The following is a 20,692-nucleotide window of genomic DNA, read 5'->3' on the forward strand; positions in this document are numbered from 1 at the left end:
AGTAACTTACTCAGGATCACACAGCTAGTAAATATCTGAGGTAAGTATATCAGTCTTTCTGATTCCTTGTCTAGTGCTTTGTCCACTATACCATACTTCTAATATGATTTGGCCCAATATAAGTGGCCCAAACTCCAGGGGGACTTGGACTTTAGCACATATGAGCTAGAGGAAAGAAAGCTGATCTTAAAACCAAGAAGCTTTGGATTCAAGTTCCGCTCCTGGCGTCTTCTGGCTATGAGACTCTGGACAACATTTTTTAACTCCTGGTTTCTCCATTAACTCTTAAGTTTCTAGGTTGTATAGCACATATCATTCTTTCTTGAAGAAAAGATGTCCCTCACCAAAGCTCTCCTACACATAAATACAATTATAAATCCAATCCAAAAATAACACAAGCTAAGGATCAGAAGGAGACCTATTAACTTAATGATTAGGCTGGTATACCTGTTATTTGTTTTCCAGAAAACTCCCTGGCAGAAATGCACTTCCTTTAAAAATGTTCAAGAAGAACAAAGTTTAGAATTCAATGTTTAGATGAGAATTGACTATGTCAGGCAGGGCAGGAGAATTAGATTATGAATCAAGAAACCCAAAGGCAAATCCCAACTTCTCTGTTGACTAGCCATGTGGTCCTGGACAAATTACCTCATGTCCAAGGTCCTAGGATTTCTTTATATTCAAAAGTTCTTAGCATGATGTTTCACTGTCATCTATCTATCCATCCATCTATCCATCTACCCATCTATCACTCAGCTATTTATTATATATATATATATATCTGTCTATCTTTCATCTATCAATCATATGAATTTATCATCTATCTCTCTTTCAAATTATATATAGGATTATCATCTACCTCTATCACCTATCCCTCTATTTATTTATTATCTATCATATCTATCATCTACATCTATCATCCATCTATTACATATCTATCATCCATCTCTTTATCTTTCATCTGTCTTATCACATATCTATCATCTATATCTTTTATCTATCATCCATCTATTTATCTATCATCTATCATGTCTCTATTATTATCTATTATATTTAGATATATATAGATAAAATGATTCTGTCATTTTATCTCTAGCCTCTCTATCTAGCTATCATTTATCTCTGCCTCAATCTATCATTTGCCTCATATCTATTTGTCATCTATCTATATCTTATGTATCTATCATATATCTACCTCTATCTCTATTATCTATCATGTATCATCTATCTCTATCCTCTATAACATATGCATTTATCATCTATATTTATCTCTGCCATCTATCTCTAGCCTTTCTGTCATTTATCTTTCTCAATCTATCATCTGTCTATCACATATCTATTTATCATCTATCTATATCTATGTATCTATCATGTATCTATCTCTATCACCTATCATGTATCATCTGTCTCTATCATTGATCATATATCTATCATCTATCTCTGTTATCTATTTATCTCTGCCTCAATCTACCTATCTATCTATCTATCTATCTTCTATTTGTCAACCTCTGTAAGAAGCTATATGGTACTGCAGAATATCTGGTTCTTCTTTCCTCCAGGAAGTGCACCTAAAGTACACTACATAACCAGTAGGAAGGTTTCTGACTATTGACGAACAAACAGCATAAGCTTGATTAGTTCCTCTGAGTTAGAAAGCAAAAAGAAATTCCCTGGAAGGCCAGGAACACAAATAAATGAGGCTCCATGTGTAAAGGACTTAGCACAGTGCCTGGCACATTGCTGCTGTTGTTCAGTCATTTTTGTCATGTTTGACTCTTCATGACCCCATTTGGGGTTTTCTTGGCAAAAATGCTGAAGTAGTTTTGCCACTGTTCTCTCCAGTTCATTTTACTGATGAGAAAACTAAAGCAGAGTTCAGTGATTTATTTGCTTGGGGCCACATAGCTGAGGCTGGATTTGAAACCCAGGAAGATGAGTCTTTCTCACTCACAACGTGACACTCTACCCACTGTGCCATCTGACTGTCGCCCCCTGGCACATATTAGGCACTTGAAAAATATCTGCTTATTACCTCCTCTCCCTCCCCCGGAGTATGCTGTCAGAAATATTACTCTATTCCCTTCCCTGGAGATCCTTCAGTGATAGGTAGGGTGTAATATGGTACCTGGAAAAGAGAATGGATGTAACTGCCTCTCAATCTCCTTAGTGATAATAAAGGAGATTCTAATTTGGTCTGGAAAGCAGCAGTTCAGCAGCCCTGCCCAGCCCAGCCTTGCCCAGAAACAACAGAGTTTATGAGACCAGGGTCACTTGGGGGTGTGAGCCGGGATGGGGAGGAGAGCCTGAAGGAGCCAGAATTCCCCTTTTGAGATTGAGGACAGGGAGGGGAGAGCAGGCAAATTGCTTGCCAAAGTACAGAGGTCCACATCCGTGTGGCCCATGGCAGGCCAGGCCAGGTCACGTTCCACAGAAACTAGACCCAGCCTGTCAAGGACACCATGAGGAGGGGAGGGAAGAAATAAACTATATACAACCAGGATTCCAAGGGGATTTGGTTTCAAAGTTGCACCAGCCATTTCCTGGAATCCAATGGGAGCAAGTTCTGAGAATTGGGGGGGAGGGGAGAAAAGGGGAGGAATGGAGAGGGGGGAAAAAGGGAAAGCAAAAAAAAAAAAAAAAAGACAGAGTGACATGTGGGTGTGGGTGTGCTGGGAAGGAGAGAGGAACCCAACTCACATGGAACAGAAGTCATGTTGGCAGGACAAGGCTCCCAGAGGTAAGAAGGAAGTCCAGCTGGGGACAGCTCCTGCACTACTCATCAATTCCCCACCACCAGCACTACCCCTCAAGGGGGAGAGAGGGGAGGAAGAGAAAGGAATAATAAAAAACTGCTGCACTAGCAGAATCTGGCCAATTAGAACACTGACTGCCCCCTTTCCAACATACACACATCACACACCCATCAAGTCTACCAGAGAAGAGCGAAGGGGGAAGAGAATTCTCCCTCTGCCCTTCTCTTCCTATCCTTCAGTTTTCCCATCTGAAAAATGGGGTCTAAAAACAGATTATTTAGTGTCTTCCAGATCTTGATCCTATGAGTTCATCTGCTCTCCCTCCTCTCTTTCCAACTTTTTTCTTTTTTAACTTAGTCCCCACTTATTCCAGCTCTGGTCACTGGAGAGAACTGAAGCCCATAAAAATGAAATAACCTCTCCAAGTGGACACAGCTAGCTATAGGGGTTAAAGCCAGATTTAGAACCTAGGTTTCTTACAAGATTTCCAGCCCAGTGTTACTTCCAGTGTAATTACCAATCAACCAACAAGTATTTGTTTAGTGTCAGGCATAGGCTCTAACCCCATTCTATTTTCCTCTCATTTTTTCTCATCATAGTTTCTTCACTTTTCTTTCTCTCTGAATTTTATGGTTCTAAAACTGAACAATTTGGGGATCAACCAAAGCACGCTTCCTCCAGCACCCTAACTGTTGTCCACTCACGGATTTGAACCTTGAAAATAATAAAAAAAAATTTAATTTTTCAGTTCTTGTTTTTCAGGTAGGGAAAAATGCACTTTGTGTCTTTCTTCATTGTCTCTCTAAGTTGTTGGGTAGATGAGGATAGTGTAATAGACAGAAAAAATCAGGGAGAAAGAAGAGTCAAAGAATCATTGATCAAAAGAACACTAGTCTCTCAAGGTGTTCCACATGCACTTTGCATTGAATCTATTTCTTGTCCTATACTTTCCAACAGCACTGAGTTCATAAAGGAATGATTTGTGACCATTTAGAAAGAGAAGCATTTATCACACAAAGCCATCAATGGTCACATCAATAACAGATAATGCTAGACTAACTTTCTTTCCTTCTCCAATGGGGTTGATGGACTAGTTGGCCAATAGGTGCTAGAGATATATCTGAATTTCAACAAAGCAATTGACAATCTATCATAATCCTTAGTCAAGATAGGGAGACATGGACCACATGATCATAAAGTCTATAACTAGATAACTTCAGATTATAAACTAGATAACTTTAGATAGATTCAGACCTACATGAATGACTTGATCACAATGAATGAAATCATCAATGAATTGATGTCAACTGGGAAACAAATCTCTGATAGCATCCCAAGGATCTTTTCCTTGGGTCCAGGCTGATCAACATTTTTGTCAATGACTTGGTTGAAAGACTAGATCTGTGTACTTATCAAATTTGCAAATTATATGAAACTGGAAGAGAAAGATAAAATGTTGGATGACAGAATTAGAATCCGAAAGAATTGCGAAAGGCTGAACAGATGGACTGAATCTAATAAAAATGAAACAGTGTGTATAAATGTAAAGTTCCTACACTTGAGTTGGTTTTTTTTAATATTACACAAGTACAGAATGAAGAAGAAATGGCCAGACAGCCAGTTTGTGTGAAAAAAAGATCTGTGGGTTTCAGTGGAATGCAAGCTTACTATGAGTCACCAACCTGACACAGCAGCCAAAGAACTAATTCAATCTCAGGCTGTGTTAATAGAAATAGAGTATCCAGAACTATTCCTCAAAAGCATTGGAGTGTCCAGCACCAGGCAGGTGATAGATAGTCTTGTAATTATTTTGCCCTGGTCAGACCTCATCTAGGGTGTTTTATGCATTTTCATGCATCTCTAGATACATTATCAGACATCAACAAACATAGTCATTGTTTAATGGATGTATATTTGCTAATAGACTAGATGTTTGATAATGGGAAGACTGGAGCCTATGATGCTGTACTAAAACATGTTAAAGAATTGGGGACAGATCACCTGTGGGAGGAGAAAAACTTAAGGGTAATACGACAGCCATCCTGAAGTGTTCAGAAGGCTGCCATGAGGTACAGGGATTAGATTTTTTCTGTTTGATCCCAGAGGCTAGAACTGGGAACATTAAAGGCAGATTCTGGTTAAATATAAGGGAAAACTTTCTAACAATCAGGGATTCTAAAAGTAGAATTGACTCCCTTGGGAGAAAGTTGTGTATCATAAGAATCCTTTAAGAAGAGGCAAATGATCACTTGTTGGGTTTATTACTGGAGAAATTTTTGCTTGGGTACAGATGGCCTCGATGAGGCTCTGGGGTTCTTTGAGCTAAGGCTGGTGAAGTGGCAGTCTGGTAATTTTTAGCAGGCTCCATTTCATTTTTTCAAGTACTGGCACTTAAGTTTGCCCATCTTACTTCTAGCACATATCAAGTACTTAGGAAGAGCAACTTGAATAGAGACCCAGGAAATTAGAAAATAAGAGCTGTGAAAAAGTGAAAAATCAAGAAAGTAAAAAAGTCAAAATTTTGTCCTTACACACACACACACACACACACATACACCCCCACACACACACACATGCCTCCTGTGAATTGGTCTCTTCCCATAAGCATGGAGATAATCTGGTATTAGTCTATATTGATAAAATACTGTTTGTCCCTCATTCTTGAAGAGGACCATAACATCAGGGAAGTAAAGCCATGATATGCAAGTGAATTGGATTTAAGTGATGGAGGGATGGACAAGGTCACCTGCCCACTTTCCCTCCAGAACCATTTGGGTCCAGATACAGATCAAAAATGAATGGAGATGGCCCTAGATGCAGTGGGAGACCTTAGCTTTTTTAAGTTAAAATCTTTAACAGGATTCAGTTTGACTGAGGTCTCACTCATTCCATGATTAAGGATAGGTAGCAATTGAGGCAAAAAATCTCTCCTTTTACCTAGTCCAAAAAAACCCTAAATAAATGAATCTGAGAGGGGAAGACCTTCAGGTTCATATTTCTCTCTCCTGAGCCTCCTAATGTCTCCTGAGCCCTTCTCAGCCCTCTTAATGCTTCCTAGATATCAATAATTAGGAGGAAATTGATCCTCCAACTGATGAAAGCCTTTGTTACTTTATTATTAAGCTCCTACTGTGGATAGCTTTACACAAAGTGAGACAAGTGCACAGTGTTTTCCATAAGGACTTCCACTCTAAGACAGTATTGACATGGTTCCACAACAGAATCAAGATACCAAATAAATTGGACAAAGTACTAAGCTTAGTACTTGAATAATGCTTAGGCCACATTGTTTAACATCATTGTGGGATCTGAAATGATGGCCTATTCTTTATTTTATTGCATCAAAAGTCAATTGATGGGAGAATCTTACACATGTAGGTATAAGGAATCATGAGTACCCTTAACTACTTAGATGGATACATAAGGGAACTCCTACCAATGATTTTGATTATATCTCATCCAAACCTTTTTACCCTATGTGGTTTATGTCTTTATCTGTCTACAAATTTTCCAGAGGGTCTACCCAATATGCTAAAGACCCGAGGCTACCAATGCAATTAGAGCTATCAATCCGTTTATCCTTCATTCTCATCACTCTAGTCTATCTCATTACTGATCATGTAAGGTCTGAATGATGTATTGACACTACAACCCATTTATATGCATCATGCTTTCTTTCCTCCTGAGCTTTGTTTCACCTGCCCTTTTGATTCTTCTGAGATCACAACATTCCATTATCTATAGATTATCTATAGATTAATTGTCCATCAACAGAGACTATCAAAAATATTTGTAGCTTTAGCAATAAGAGCTGAGAAAGAGATTAAAGGAATAAGAATAGTCAATGAGGAAACCAAATTATCACTCTTTGCCGATGACATGATGGTATACTTAGAGAACCCCAGCGATTCTACTAAAAAGTTATTAGAAATAATCCACAACTTTAGCAAAGTTGCTGGTTATAAAATAAACCCACATAAGTCATCAGATTCTTATATCACTAACAAAATCCAACAGTCAGAGTTACAAAGAGAAATTCCATTTAAAGTAACTACTGATAATATAAAATATTTAGGAATCTATCTGCCAAGGGAAAATCAGAAACTTTATGAGCAAAATTACAAACCACTTTTCACACAAATTCAGTCTGATCTAATCAACTGGAAAAATATTAAATGCTCTTGGATAGGGCGAGCAAATATAATAAAGATGACAATATTACCTAAACTAATCTATTTATTTAGCGCTATACCAATCAGAGTCCCAAAAAACTATTTTAATGACCTAGAAAAAATAACAACAAAGTTCATATGGAAAAACAAAAGGTCAAGAATTTCAAGGGAATTAATGAAAAAAAATCAAATGATGGTGGCTTAGCTGTACCAGATCTAAAATTATATTATAGAGCAGCAGTTACCAAAACTATTTGGTATTGGCTAAGGAATAGATTAGTTGATCAGTGGAATAGATTAGGTTCAAGGGATAAAACAGTCAACAAATATAGCAACCTAGTCTTTGACAAACCCAAAGATCCCAGCTTTTGGGATAAGAACTTACTGTTTGATAAAAATTGCTGGGAAAATTGGAAACTAATATGGCAGAAAATAGGCATTGATCCATACTTAACGCCGTACACCAAGATAAGGTCAAAATGGGTTCATGACCTAGGCATAAAGAATAAATTATTAATAAATTAGAGGAACACAGGATAGTTTACCTCTCAGACCTGTGGAAGGGGAAGGTCTTTATGACCAAAGCAGAACTAGAGATCATTACTGATCACAAAATAGAAAATTTCGATTATACCAAACTGAAAAGTTTTTGTACAAACAAAACTAATGCAGACAAGATTAGAAGCGAAGCAATAAACTGGGAAAATATTTTTACAGTCAAAGGTTCTGATAAAGGCCTCATTTCCAAAATATATAGAGAATTAACTCTAATTTATAAAAAATCAAGCCATTCTCCAATTGAAAAATGGTCAAAGGATATGAACAGACAATTCTCAGATGAAGAAATTGTTTCTAGTCATATGAAAAGATGCTCCAAGTCATTATTAATCAGAGAAATGCAAATTAAGAACACTCTAAGATACCACTACACACCTGTCAGATTGGCTAAGATGACAGGAAAAATAATGATGATTGTTAGGAGGATGTGGGAAAATTGGGACATTGATGCATTGTTGGTGGAGTTGTGAACAAATCCAACCATTTTGAGAGAGTAGTTTGGAACTATGCTCAAAAGTTATCAAACTGTGCATACCCTTTGATCCAGCAGTGTTACTACTGGATTATATCCCAAAGAGATTATAAAGAAGGAAAGGGACCTATGTGCACGAATGTTTGTGGCAGCCCTTTTTGTAGTAGCTAGAAACTGGAAACTGAATGGATGTCCATCAGTTGGAGAATGGCTGAATAAATTGTGGTATAGAATATTATGGAATATTACTGTTCTGTAAGAAATGACCAACAGGATGATTTCAGAAGGCCCGGAGAGACTTACACGAACTGATGCTGAGTGAAATGAGCAGGACCAGGAGATCATTATATACTTCAACAACAATACTATATGATGACTCAGTTCTGATGGACTAAAGGCCATCTCTCTACATAACGAATCAATCCAAATTCATTTCCAGTGGAAGTAATGAACTGAACAGAGCTATGCTTCAGAAAAGAACTCTGGGAGATGACTAAAACCATTACATTGAATTCTAATCCATATATTTATGACATCTGCATTTTTATTTCCTCTCATAAGCTAATTATACAATATTTCAGAGTCTAATTTTTGTACAGCAAAATAACATTTTGTCATTATACTTATAAGTTAGTAATCTAATTTATATTTTAATATATTTAACATACTACATGTCATCCTCCATCTAGGGAGGAGGTAAGAGGTGAAAAATTGGAACAAGAGGTTTGTCAATTGTTAATGCTGTAAAGTTACCCATGCATATATCCTGTAAATAAAAGGTTATTAAATAAAAAATATATATTTGTAGTGACATACTAATCCAAAATCAGAGCATTGTAGAATTTGAAAATTTGAAAGCACTTTATCTAGTCCAACCGATACACAAACAGAAACACTATAATGTACCAATCAAATAACCTCCAACCTCTACTTGGGGACTTCCAAAAAGGAGAACCTAAAACTTCTCCTGGCATTTTGTTACATTTTGTAATAGCTCTAATTATTAGAAAGTTTTTCCCAACATCAAGCCAAAATTGGACTCTTGGCACCTTGCACTAAATGTTCCTTGTAGCAAATCAGATCCTCCTTCTACTTGAAGTCAGTTATCATGTTTCCCCTTAGTTTTCTCTTCTCCCAAGCCTTTAGTTTTGTTTTCATACCCAAGTTTTTGCTAGTTTTTTTTTTCCCAACTGATTCTCATATAGCATTAATTCCAGCCCCTTTCTCGATTCTTCATAAATTGGCTCTTCATATATTGTGGGGTCTAAAACTGAACTTATTGCAGAATATATCTGGTGAGAACAAAGCACAATGGCACACTTCCCTATTTCTGGAAGTTAAGCCTCCCATAATGCAGCCCAAAATCACACTAGATTTTTTTTCTTTTTTGATTGACTCACATTGAGCTTACAATACAATAAAAACCCCTAATCTTTTAAAAAGAATTTTTGTCTATTCTCCCACCATCTTCTATTTATAAAGTTGATTTTTTTTGGTATCTACATGCAAGATTTTCCATTTATCTCAATAGACTGTCCCTCAAACTACATGTCACAACATTGATAATGACTTTCTCCTTGTTCAATTAGCCCATGAAAATTAACAAAGTTTTCTATGCTTGAGGAAAAAAAAAGTCAGACATCAAATGTAAATGAGATAAACTTTGTTTATCCTCCTTATCCTCTCTATGTTGGTCTTCCATAGGATTCTGGATTGATACAGGGTGAGGCAAAAGAATTCATTTTTGCTAGTGACAGATAAGGTTTTTCCTAAGCTTTACGAAATAGAGAGTTCGAGAAGGAGGAGGAAGGAATGGCTGGGAAATAAAGCATTGGGAAATGTCAGTAGGAAAAAGTTTTGTGGTGTGGTAAAAATGTTGTCAGTTGCAGAGATGTTTGGAACCCAACTGAAAAGGGGTGGTAGAGCCAAACAAGGCATTTTGGATAATCCTCAATTATCTCAGGGTGAAACTAGTGTATGGATCATCCAGACCCTTCTCCTTCTCCCTTTCCCTCCCTCCTCATTGGCTATTGTCCTGATTGCTAGTTCCTCTCTGGAGAAATAAAGGGGGGGGGGGTTTAGAGATGAAGATGAGTTTAGGAAGGGAAATCCACTTCTTTCTCAATTCTGCCCCACCAACTATTCTGGTGAACGTCAGGCTGATGTCAGAAGAGGATTAAGCTATTGGCTAAAGTGAAGTTTTTTGATTCTCTGTGAATTTCAACTCCCTCAGCTATCCCTTTGCCCCTTAGCCATGGAAAATCAAAAGATGAACACATGGCAGCAAATGCATGAGGCTGTTCCCCTGAATGAGAGCCAAGTTGGAATCAGAGCCTGGTAAAAGAACCTTCTACACTTAGAGTCTCAAGTTGCTAAGAACTGAGTCTTCTCCCTAGGAAGCCAGAAAGTTGGGGACAGGCTTGGGTGGCAGAGAAGTCTCAGTGGGGTGTGCATGTGTGTGTCCACATGAGGGTATGTTTCTACAAAAGCCATTTCATACATTCCTCTGATTTGAAGCCAATTACCTCTCTAATCTCTGACAAATTGTAAAGTAGATTTCAATCAGGGTTGTGCTGGAGGCAGCTCCTATCAGGTCTAGAAAGAGACTGTTAAATTTTTAGTGTGACATTTATATCTCAGAAATGGGCAAATGCTACAAATCGGGACCTGATTTATTATGTTGTTCATTATATAGGCTTAATAAAGTGATAGAGAAAATGTGAATAACTCAGATTAAACTTAAAGGCATGTGCTATTTACATTTCACACCCCCCAGTTGTTAAATATTTACCATCACATTGGACCATTTCAGCTCAATAGATTGAAAAGCTTCCTAATGATTAGAACCATTCCAGGATGAAGTAGCAGGGCCTCCTCAATAGAAGTAAACACTGGATGTGATTCTACATTGTTTTTACCTCATGCTCTATATTCCAATTTTGTGTTGCCCATACCCAACATTCCATGTCCAGTGTCCCCACATATGCCTGGAAAGCTCCCCCTCCTTACTTCTGCTTCTCTCTACTTCCTTCTTAATCTCAATTCAAAGACTGCTTCCTTCCTACAAAAGACTTTTATTGATTCCTCAAGTTGTTATTGATTTGTCTTTCCCCTTATCCCCAAATTATTTTTCATTTACATCTCTGAGTCTTTCCTCCTTGACTCACTATCATCATCTGTGGAAAATCCCCTTTTTTATTTCAAAATTCTTTTATATAAACCCACCTCACCCCCATTCTCCTATGCTTTATACCAGTCTATGTTTATGTAAAAGAGGTCCATCTCTTCATCAAGGCTCATCCATTCACACAGGCTTGGAACTCTTTAACTTTTAATAGACAATGTTCCAAATATTCTTCTATGGAATATCACACATGGATTTCCATAGCACATATGTCCAAGAAGTTCCTGACAAGATCCTCCTAAATCCCTTTGAAAGGGAGTTCTTCACAACTTTTTGTATGGTGCCCTCTTTGCAGTTGGTAAAATCACCTATAGGTCCTATCTCAGAATAATGCATTTAAGTGCATAACATAAAATACATGTTACATAAAGAAAACCAATTTTACTGATACATATTTACTGAAGTATTTTTCTCATTCAGGTTCATGGACCATAAATTAAGAAGCTTCCCTCTATATTTAGTTCAGTGCAATTCAAGCCAGTTAATTTCTACAAACTTTTGAGTATCTTCCCAATATGGAGTATGAATATTATGTTAAGATCCCATATCTCCTAAGCCTCTTCTCAATCACTGAGGTCTCCACCATTCTCATCACTGAACTCCTGCAGTGGTTAAGATATCTAAATTGTCCCTGATTAAACTCTATTCCATTATAAGAGAACCTATACCTTTCCCTTTCTTCCTTTAAAGGTAAATTGTGAGCCCAGACCTATTTTAGGCACTATTTGGGGCAGAGAGGCAGGGGAGGAAGACCCCTTTTCTCGAGGGGTCCCCATTCCAGCCAAGATTGTTTTCCTCCAATTGATTCCACTTGCAGTGGAAGAAATGGTGACTCCCAAGAGGCAGATATTTTCTAAATTTTATAGGCAAGAGCACTAGGGTGCAGTTAGCATGAAAAAAGGTTTTGAGTGCTTGCATGTATATACAAACATACCCCAAAACCAGAGATTTTTGCACTTGCCGCAAACAGCACAACCGAGGAAGGAGAGACAAAGGAGAAATCTCTGGATGTTCTAACTAGATCATAAGCTCTGTTGTTTCTATGCTGCCAAAAGGCCACAAAGTTCTATCTATCTACTTTCATTTCAGTACTGCAGAATGAGACCTTGGCCACTTTTCCCAAGCTTTGTCTCTGCACATGCATGTAGACACATGTTTTAGAAGAGGCAGGTATATCATTAATCAAACTAAAAGTCATGTTGCCAATTCTATTCCAGGAGCAAAAAGATGTGCCTCGGGTATCAAACCAAGCATCCACTAACAAAACTGGCATCAATTGGCACTGGTCTAGACATGTGCAGATCAAAAGGGCCACAGAGCCCAAGACGCTGATCATGGTGGACCAGGATCATGAAGAGCAGAGAAGTCCCGATTACTCCTGAGGACTCTGGTAAGCACATTATCCCCTGGAATGGAAATCAGTAATATTCTCCTCTAGGGTCAGAGCCGGAGGGGACCTTAATGGCTATCTAGAATAAGGTTCTCATTTTACACATGACTATAGGGAAGGAAGTGACTTCTTAGGTCCTGTCTGCCAAGCCATACAGCTTATTAGCAGCACAAGTCTGAGTCTGGAAACCAAAAATGTGCCCAGCGATTGGAAAATGAACAAATTATATAGCATATAAGCATGATGGACTAAAACTGGGCTGGGTAAAATGACAAATGGGAAGAATTAAGAGAAATACGGGAAGGGATGCAATCTGAGGAAAGTAGAGCTAAGGAAATAATATACACAATGACTGTAGCAAAGTAAATAAAGTCAGCATGGAGAAGCAAAGTCTCTTGAGTCACATTTCAGGGTTCTCTGCACTGTTTCTAAGATATTTTGGGCTCCTAAAAGACATTCAGCTCCCATAAAAAGCATGAGCAGGACAGAGAGTGAGTAGCTAAACACATCTCTGAAAAGGGTTTTGTTCCATCCCCTAAATCAGCCTTTACATAGAAAGAAAACTGTTACCTTAGAGATGTAATTCTAGTAGCCCCTGGATTTTCCCCATGTCCAACAACCAGAAAAATTCTTAGAGCTTGACTCCTTTAGCCTAAAATGTTCACCTCTTTTGAGCTGCAAATATCCTTGAGAAGGTTAATGTTTAAAGTCATAGAATGAATAAAGAGCTTAAGTTGTAGGTGGTCTATGAATTACACATACATACACGCATGTATAATATAAATATATATAAATGTATAAAATAAATATATATAATATAAATATAAATATGCATGCATGTATAAATAAATATAAATATATATGCAGTTATATATTATGTATATAAATATTCATGTATATACATATGAATACTTATGTAAATATCTATTTAAATATGATAAAAACATATATAACATGATTTATACATATAAAATGGATTTTATATATAAAACATGATTTGTATATATATAAAAGTATACATGTATACATAAACATGACATTAATATATATAATATATAACTATATTTCAATATATTAGTTTCCTTTATAATTTTTTATATTTTTATTTTATAATCCTTTATAATGTACTTTATTTTATGCATTAAAAATATCATGGGGTGAGGGAGGACAGTTATTTATTAAGAGGATACTATGTGTCAAGCACTTTACAAATACTGTCTCATTCAATCCTCACAAAAACTTTGGACCTTAGGTGGATTTGTTACTTACATTTTATAGTTGAAGAGGACAGTAAACAACTAGAAAAGTTATATCTGAATCCAGATCTTTCTGATTCCAGACCCAATCCTTTATCCACTGTGGCACTAGCTAGTCCATAGGTTTCACTAGACTAAGGAGTATACAGTATATAATACAATACACAAAATGGGTTGAGAATCCCTTGTCCAAGAGCAATATGCAGGAATAGCCATATTACCAAAATAGGGGTATTGGAACTCAACAGAAGGACCCCACCAGCTGGAAGAAAGGCATGTATTCCCCTTGTGAGCAGGAATTGCTTCATCATTAGTTCTGGTATTGCCAATACTGAAAGGAAAGTTTGCCACTTTATAGGAGTCACTTTATAAATACTTGACTGAAAATAAAGAGGCAGTGGACTGAAAACAAATTTCTATCATCAGAAATACCCACCTTGAGCAAGGGAAGGGGATAAAATGAAGTCTGATGCATTTCTGGCCCCAAGATTTTGACTCTTAGATTGGCAAGATCCTCAATTGGCTGGAAACCATTTATACATTTTGAATATTCAACTTGAATCTCTCCTACTTTATATAGATCAAGGAGGTAGAGAGGCACCAATAGTATAATGACAAGAAAAAGTCCTTCTATAAATTCCTCACAAGAGCACAATTCAATAAACATTTTTAAGCACCTACTATGTCAGGCAATGTGTTAAGTACTGGGATACTGGAGAATATACTCCAAGGAAGTGAATGAAAACAAGGGAAAAAAGTACAAAGATGCTCATGGAAGCATTATTCATGAGAACAGGGATCATGAACATCTCTGAAAACCAAAACTGTGCCCAGTGATAGGAAAATGATCACATTATATAACATATAAGTATAATGGACTAAAACTGGACTAGATAAAATGACAAATGTGAAGAATTAAGAGAAATATGGGAAGTAGAGTCAAAGAAATAATAAACACAATGACTGCATCAAAGTAAATAAAGTCATCATAAAGAGGCAATATGACTCTAGGTAATTATAATATCCAATCAATTTTTATTAACATATGCCAAAATTAAAGGTCACAATGCTCTATTTATTACAATAGTTAAGCTATTTTCTCTTTGAAAAAACAGCTTGTCTGACTCTTGAGGATTTATGGTATCAAAAATAAAGTCAAAAATTCTTTATCCACTGTGGCACCTAGCCAGTAAATTTATCAAAATGTTGATAAATTTAAAGTAAGAAAAAAGATTGTTAAAAAAAAAAAAACTTTGTGTAAAGAACCATGTGCCAGGGGTTGAGAGAAAAAGACAAGAGACAGAAATAGAGACAAAAACAGACAGAAACACAAGAAATACATGGAAGACTATATATGTCCTAGAAGATAGAAGAACCAGAAGAGATCTTTGAAACTACAGAGTATTTCATTTTTACAGACCTCATAATCATCTAGATTGACATCTTGGTTCTATCACTAATATTTACTGTGTGATGATAATCACATTATTTGTTTAAACCTCATCTCTATACAACCTACTTCAACAGATTTATTGTATATCAAGTAAAATAATGAATGTGAAAGCCTTACGTAAGTCTTAAAGTGATATAAAATTGAAGTGATTATTATTATCGTTATTATTAATATCAGTGTTACTCATGATATTACAGGATTTTCAAGGCAATTTAAAACTTCATCTCACACCATATGAATATTGACCTAGAGGGTTAAGTGGCAAGACAACAGGAAAAATGAGAAATTCAGGACAATGGGGGATGTACTATGACAACATAACCATCACTGGGCAGGGCAATAACTTTGCCCTATAAATAGCTAGAGAGAGACCTCCCTGATTCACTGACTCAGTAACATCAGGTTTAGTACCCCTGTAGGTTTGGCTCCCCCTTTCCCCTAAGATAATGAGCCTACTGCTGGTTTAATAAGTCAAACAACAAATCATGAGAAAACATGGCACAATGCCCAAGAGGATACATTAAAAAGCAAAGAAAGTAACCTTGAACAAGGAACATCAGGAAGAAGAATTGAAACCGACTTATGAAGTGGAGGGGTAAGTTTGCAAAATCAAGTGAACTATCTAAGGAATAACCATCTCCCCTGTTTCCTCTAAATCAAAGCATACTTTGATCTAATAGGGGTATCAGTTTGAAAAATAAAATGAGATTGGGTTAGATGGGGGTTAGATTAGCACATTTTTAATATGGAAAGTAGAGGGGAAGCCATATTCTGCTTGCCCTCATCCTCTATATTACAAATTATTCTGTTCAATATGTTGAGTAAAGGGGTAAATATGAAAGGATCAGTTCTGTCTTGTAAGTTGTTGCTGTAATAGCATATAAATTGCAGAGAATTCAGATGTACATTGGTAAAGCACTTTACATGAGGTTCTCCACATTGATTGTATTATGGGAAATATAGATAGACATAGATAAGTAAGATAGTAGGATAAATAGATAAGTAGATAGATGATTGATAGATAGATAGATCTGATAGAAAGGTATGACCTCACCCATTCTCCTTCTGGGAAGGTCTTTTCCATCTAAGAAGGTAAACTGAATATCATGGTGGACAAACTTTGCTCTCCATATTTCTTTTTTCAGGCTATGTCTGTGTCTGCACCATCTACATTACCGCAGTAGTATAAACGCTTTCATCTATCCACCTATTCTTTGGGCCCAGGAACTTTTTGAATGTCACCTTCATTTACCACCATGAACATCACGAAAAAAGAGCTCAACTCCCCAGTCCCCATCATGTTGAAAGATCATCCAATTCAAAGACCAAAAACGACCATCAAGAAATTCAAGTTCCACCAGAAACAAGATAAAAGAAGCCAACCAATAGAAAGGTGACAAAAAAAAAAAGACCCTGGAGCCGCCTACATTAGAGTTCAGTCAGCTTACTAATAAATACATAAAAATTAATACTCTCTCTGCCTCTTGTTTTACTGATTTCTTCCAATTTAGCAACCTTCTGATAAAAGAGAAAAGGAGAATTCCAGATTATAAGATTACTCACAGCCAGGGTAAATGCTTCCACATAAAGGAATTGTCTCATAACTAAAAACCAACCTGTGTAAAGAATCTCCCAACCCTTTTAAGTCTCTAGAACCTTGTGGAGATACAAAAACTGGCTTCTGAGTTTAGTTTTACTGAGAGTAAGAGGCCCATACTTCCCTTTAGGCTGCTTCTGCATCATGGACAGGTCCATGTAAGCATTCATATCCATTTTGTACAATGGGACCCAAAATCTGACATGCACTAATTTTATTCAATTCAGTAAACATTAATTAAATGCCTACTATATATATACAAAGCACACTTGCCAAGCATTGAGGCAGAGAGAAAAATCCTTGCCTTTAAGGAGCTTACAATCTAATAGGGGAAGAGAGCAAGCAAACAAATGTGCATACAAAACAAACTGTTTAAGGATGGAAATAGAAAATAATTTTTAAAACATCAACTAACATAGTAAAATGACAAAGGATTCTCCTTATCCTTCCCCCCAATCCCATGGACAAAATGGGGAATAAATATCATACTTGCCAATGAGGAGAAAAGAGGAACATAGAATATATGTTGATTGGCCAGCAGGATTTTTGAACATGTAGTAACTAACATCCTCAGAATCAGTGCTGAAAGACTCAAACATTTCAAGTGATATCATTGATATAACTTGCGCATTGCAACTGTGGGGAACACACCAGGATTACAAATTATTTTTTAAAAAAAAGATAGCTCAAAATAAGTCTTATTTCCCACCCCCTGTTTTACAGATGAGGAAAACTGGGGTCCCACTACCTTTTTTCACTGTATCTCTGTTTCCTGTCTCATAAACATTGACTATTATGACAACCTTAGTCCAGTTTTTAAAAACAAGCTGAAGGATGACAACTACCTCCTTTAACAAGGGCACGCTGTGACAGCTCTTCCTTTAGTCCAATAGCAAAAGGCATGAGTCAACACACCTAACTACTATTAAGAAGGAGCCAATTTAAAACCAGCCAGAATGCCTCCAAGCTAGATTAATTAAAAGTGTTTTATTCTTTTGACTTGCTTGTGTGTTTGGTGCTAATTCGAAGTCTGTGGTCCCAGATATTATCTTGAATTAAGATTTTAAAATTTCTTGTAACTCCTATTAACCCCGATGGTATCCTATGCTCCAAAAAACTCACAGGAGCATTTATGTGAAGACTAGTGTTTATTGTTTCTTTCCCTATTCCCAAAAATTCCTCTAAGATTAAGGGTAAATTCAGGGAAGGTCAAATCACCAAAAAGAATCCCTCTGATAGACATTCGTGAGCGTAATTTATACAAACACACATACACACTCCTATACATAATATGTGTATATATGCCTATATATTTACACATGTGAGTATACGTATTATAATATCATGTCTGTGAGCAAAACAATATTTGTGTCTTATGTTGGATTTGGCCAGAACAAAATCTCCCTAAAAACATAATTCTACCATGGGTCAAATAAGTGATGTTGATGAGAGGAGATGATAGAGGAGAAGCTTTTTACCTTCAAAGGTTATGAGAAATGGTACCTTATAACCCAGCAACTACACCACTACTAAACATATATACCACAAAAGAATAAAAATCAGAAGGAAAAAAATGCAAACATATAAAAAGTACTTAAAATGGTATTTTATAACTATAAAGAACTAGAAAAAATAGTGTCATCAACCGGGGAACATGGCTGACCAAATTATGACATGTATGCAATTATTGTACCATAAGAAATGAAGAAAGTGACAGTTTCTGAGAAACTCAAGAAGACTTGTATAAATAGGCAGACTGCAGTGAGCAGAATCACAGGATAATTTCTTTTTTATATAAATAACAATAATGTAAATAATCAACTTTGTAAATAGTTTTTTTTTATTTTTCTAAATACATGCAAAGATAGTTTTCAACATTCACTTTTGGAGAATCTTGTGTCCAAATTTTTCTCCCTCCTTACCCCCTCCCCAAGACAGCAGCAATCTAATAGGTCAAATATGTGCAATTCATGAAAATAACTTTTAAAAATTTGAGAATTTGATCGATTAATTAACCTCATTGTTGTCGTGTTCCCACTCATTGTGACCCTTTTGATGGTTTTGTTGGCAAAGATGAAGTGATTTTTCCATTTCCTTCTCCAATTCATTTTACAGATGAAACAGACAAACAGGATTAAGTGACTTGCCCCATGTCAGGCAGCTAGTAGAGTCTGGGGCTAGATTTGAATTCAGGAAGATGAGCCTTCCCAACACTAGACCCCTGTGCTCTAACCACTGTTCAGTATAATATCCCTGCAGTTGTTGGGGATGTCTACCTCAAGTAGACATCATCTTCCTTTCTTAGGAGAGACTATGAAAAGATCTTTAATGAGACATGCATTTTCAGACACAGCAAAGGCTTTTGAGATGGAGAAGGAGGAGGAGGATTTTGCTAAGCTACTTAGTTCATAAAAGGGGACTACTTTTATTTGAAAAGGGGAGGTTTTCTTGTAAGGAAGAGGGAGGGATAAATAGTGGGTGGTGATAATGATACAAAAGCAAAAAGAAAAATGGATTAATAAAACATTTTACTAATATATAGAATAGAGCACATCAACAAAGCATTTATTTAGGTAGTCAGGCTTCTACTAAGCCACTGGGAATATAAAACAAGCCAAAAAAAAACCTCCCTGACTTTAAGGAACTCTTATTCTAATTGGAGAAATATAGCATGCAAATATACATATAAATAGATATAGATATATACCTCCATATCTACATATTTGTCTATGTATATATATGTGTGTGTATGTATATAGTATTTGTATATGTGCATATACATTATGTATATGTGTGTGATCCTGTATATACAGGATAAATTGGAAGTTATCTCAAAGGGAAGGAAGAAGCTTCAAGAAATAGAAGGTCAGATATTAGCTGAGACTTAAAAGAAATCCAGGGAAGTCAAGTGGGCAGAGGCAAGGAGAGAAAGATATAAAGGGAGAGAGATTCAGATATGAAGAGGAAAAGGGATAGCAGGACACTGAGAAGGCACAGAATCTTGGGATATAGAGTGTCTTGTGTCAAGAATAACAAAAAAATCAAAATCAAAATAAAGCCCAGAGTCACACTAGGTTGGGAGAGTATGTGGAAGGAAGGAAAAGAGAAAGTGAAGGAAGAATAAAGGAAAGAAGGAAAAGAAGGAAAGGAAAGGTATAGATAGGTATAAAAAAGACTGGGAAGATAGGAATGAGTCAGCTTTAAAAGCCCTAAAGTAGATTTATGTATTTGATCTTAGAAGTAACAAAAAGAGTCCCTGGAATTTATTGAATGGGGGATAGGAGATTGAGAGAAACTGGGTATGATATGGTCAAACTTAGATCAACTTGGCAGTTTAATGGAAGAGGAACTTCAAAGGGGTGGAGGGACTTGAAGAAGAGAGGTGGAGGGAAAGGAATAAACATCTATGTACCAAGTGCTATACACTAAGCCCTTTATGGATGTTATTTCACTTAAGCCTTACAAAAATAAGAGAGATGGGTGCTATTATTATTCCCATTTTACTGTGGAGATAATTGAGACAAACAGAAGATAAGCAGCATAAAGCATGAAGCCCGTGGTCTAAAGTTGGATTTGAATTCAAGTCCTCCTAACTTAGGTCTAATAAGTGCTGCCTGACCAACAAGACCAGATGTGAGGTAATAAGGATCAACAGTAAGGGGATCTCAGGTAGAGAAAAGGTGATATGTAAAACACCTGGGAATGATTGATGTTTTAACCCTGACAGAGTAGAAAGCAGTGAATCAAGTATAATATCTAGCAAAAAAAAAAAAAGGCAGTGAATAGATGAACAGGACAGTATGCTATGTTAAATTTACTACAGTTTTTTTTTTTAATAAGTTGGGCATAATAGAAAT

General features: G+C 36.5%; 2 long non-coding RNA genes across 2 annotated transcripts in view; both read left to right on the forward strand.

Moving 5' to 3' along the window:
- The window catches only part of LOC116422230, a 33,822-nt gene extending 21,298 nt beyond the window's left edge, over positions 1-12,524 (forward strand). Inside the window, exon 4 of the long non-coding RNA XR_004232793.1 lies at positions 12,357-12,524. This is a non-coding gene — a long non-coding RNA (uncharacterized LOC116422230). The remainder of the gene's footprint in view (positions 1-12,356) is intronic.
- Positions 12,525-15,600: 3,076 nt separating this feature from the next.
- On the forward strand, positions 15,601-16,707 carry LOC100923160. Its single transcript, XR_001120850.3, has 2 exons — positions 15,601-15,833; positions 16,384-16,707. It is a non-coding gene; the product is annotated as an uncharacterized LOC100923160 (long non-coding RNA).
- Positions 16,708-20,692: the final 3,985 nt, after the last annotated feature.

This window comes from Sarcophilus harrisii, chromosome 3, assembly GCF_902635505.1.
Source record: "Sarcophilus harrisii chromosome 3, mSarHar1.11, whole genome shotgun sequence".
NCBI classification, from domain to species: Eukaryota; Metazoa; Chordata; class Mammalia; order Dasyuromorphia; family Dasyuridae; genus Sarcophilus; species Sarcophilus harrisii.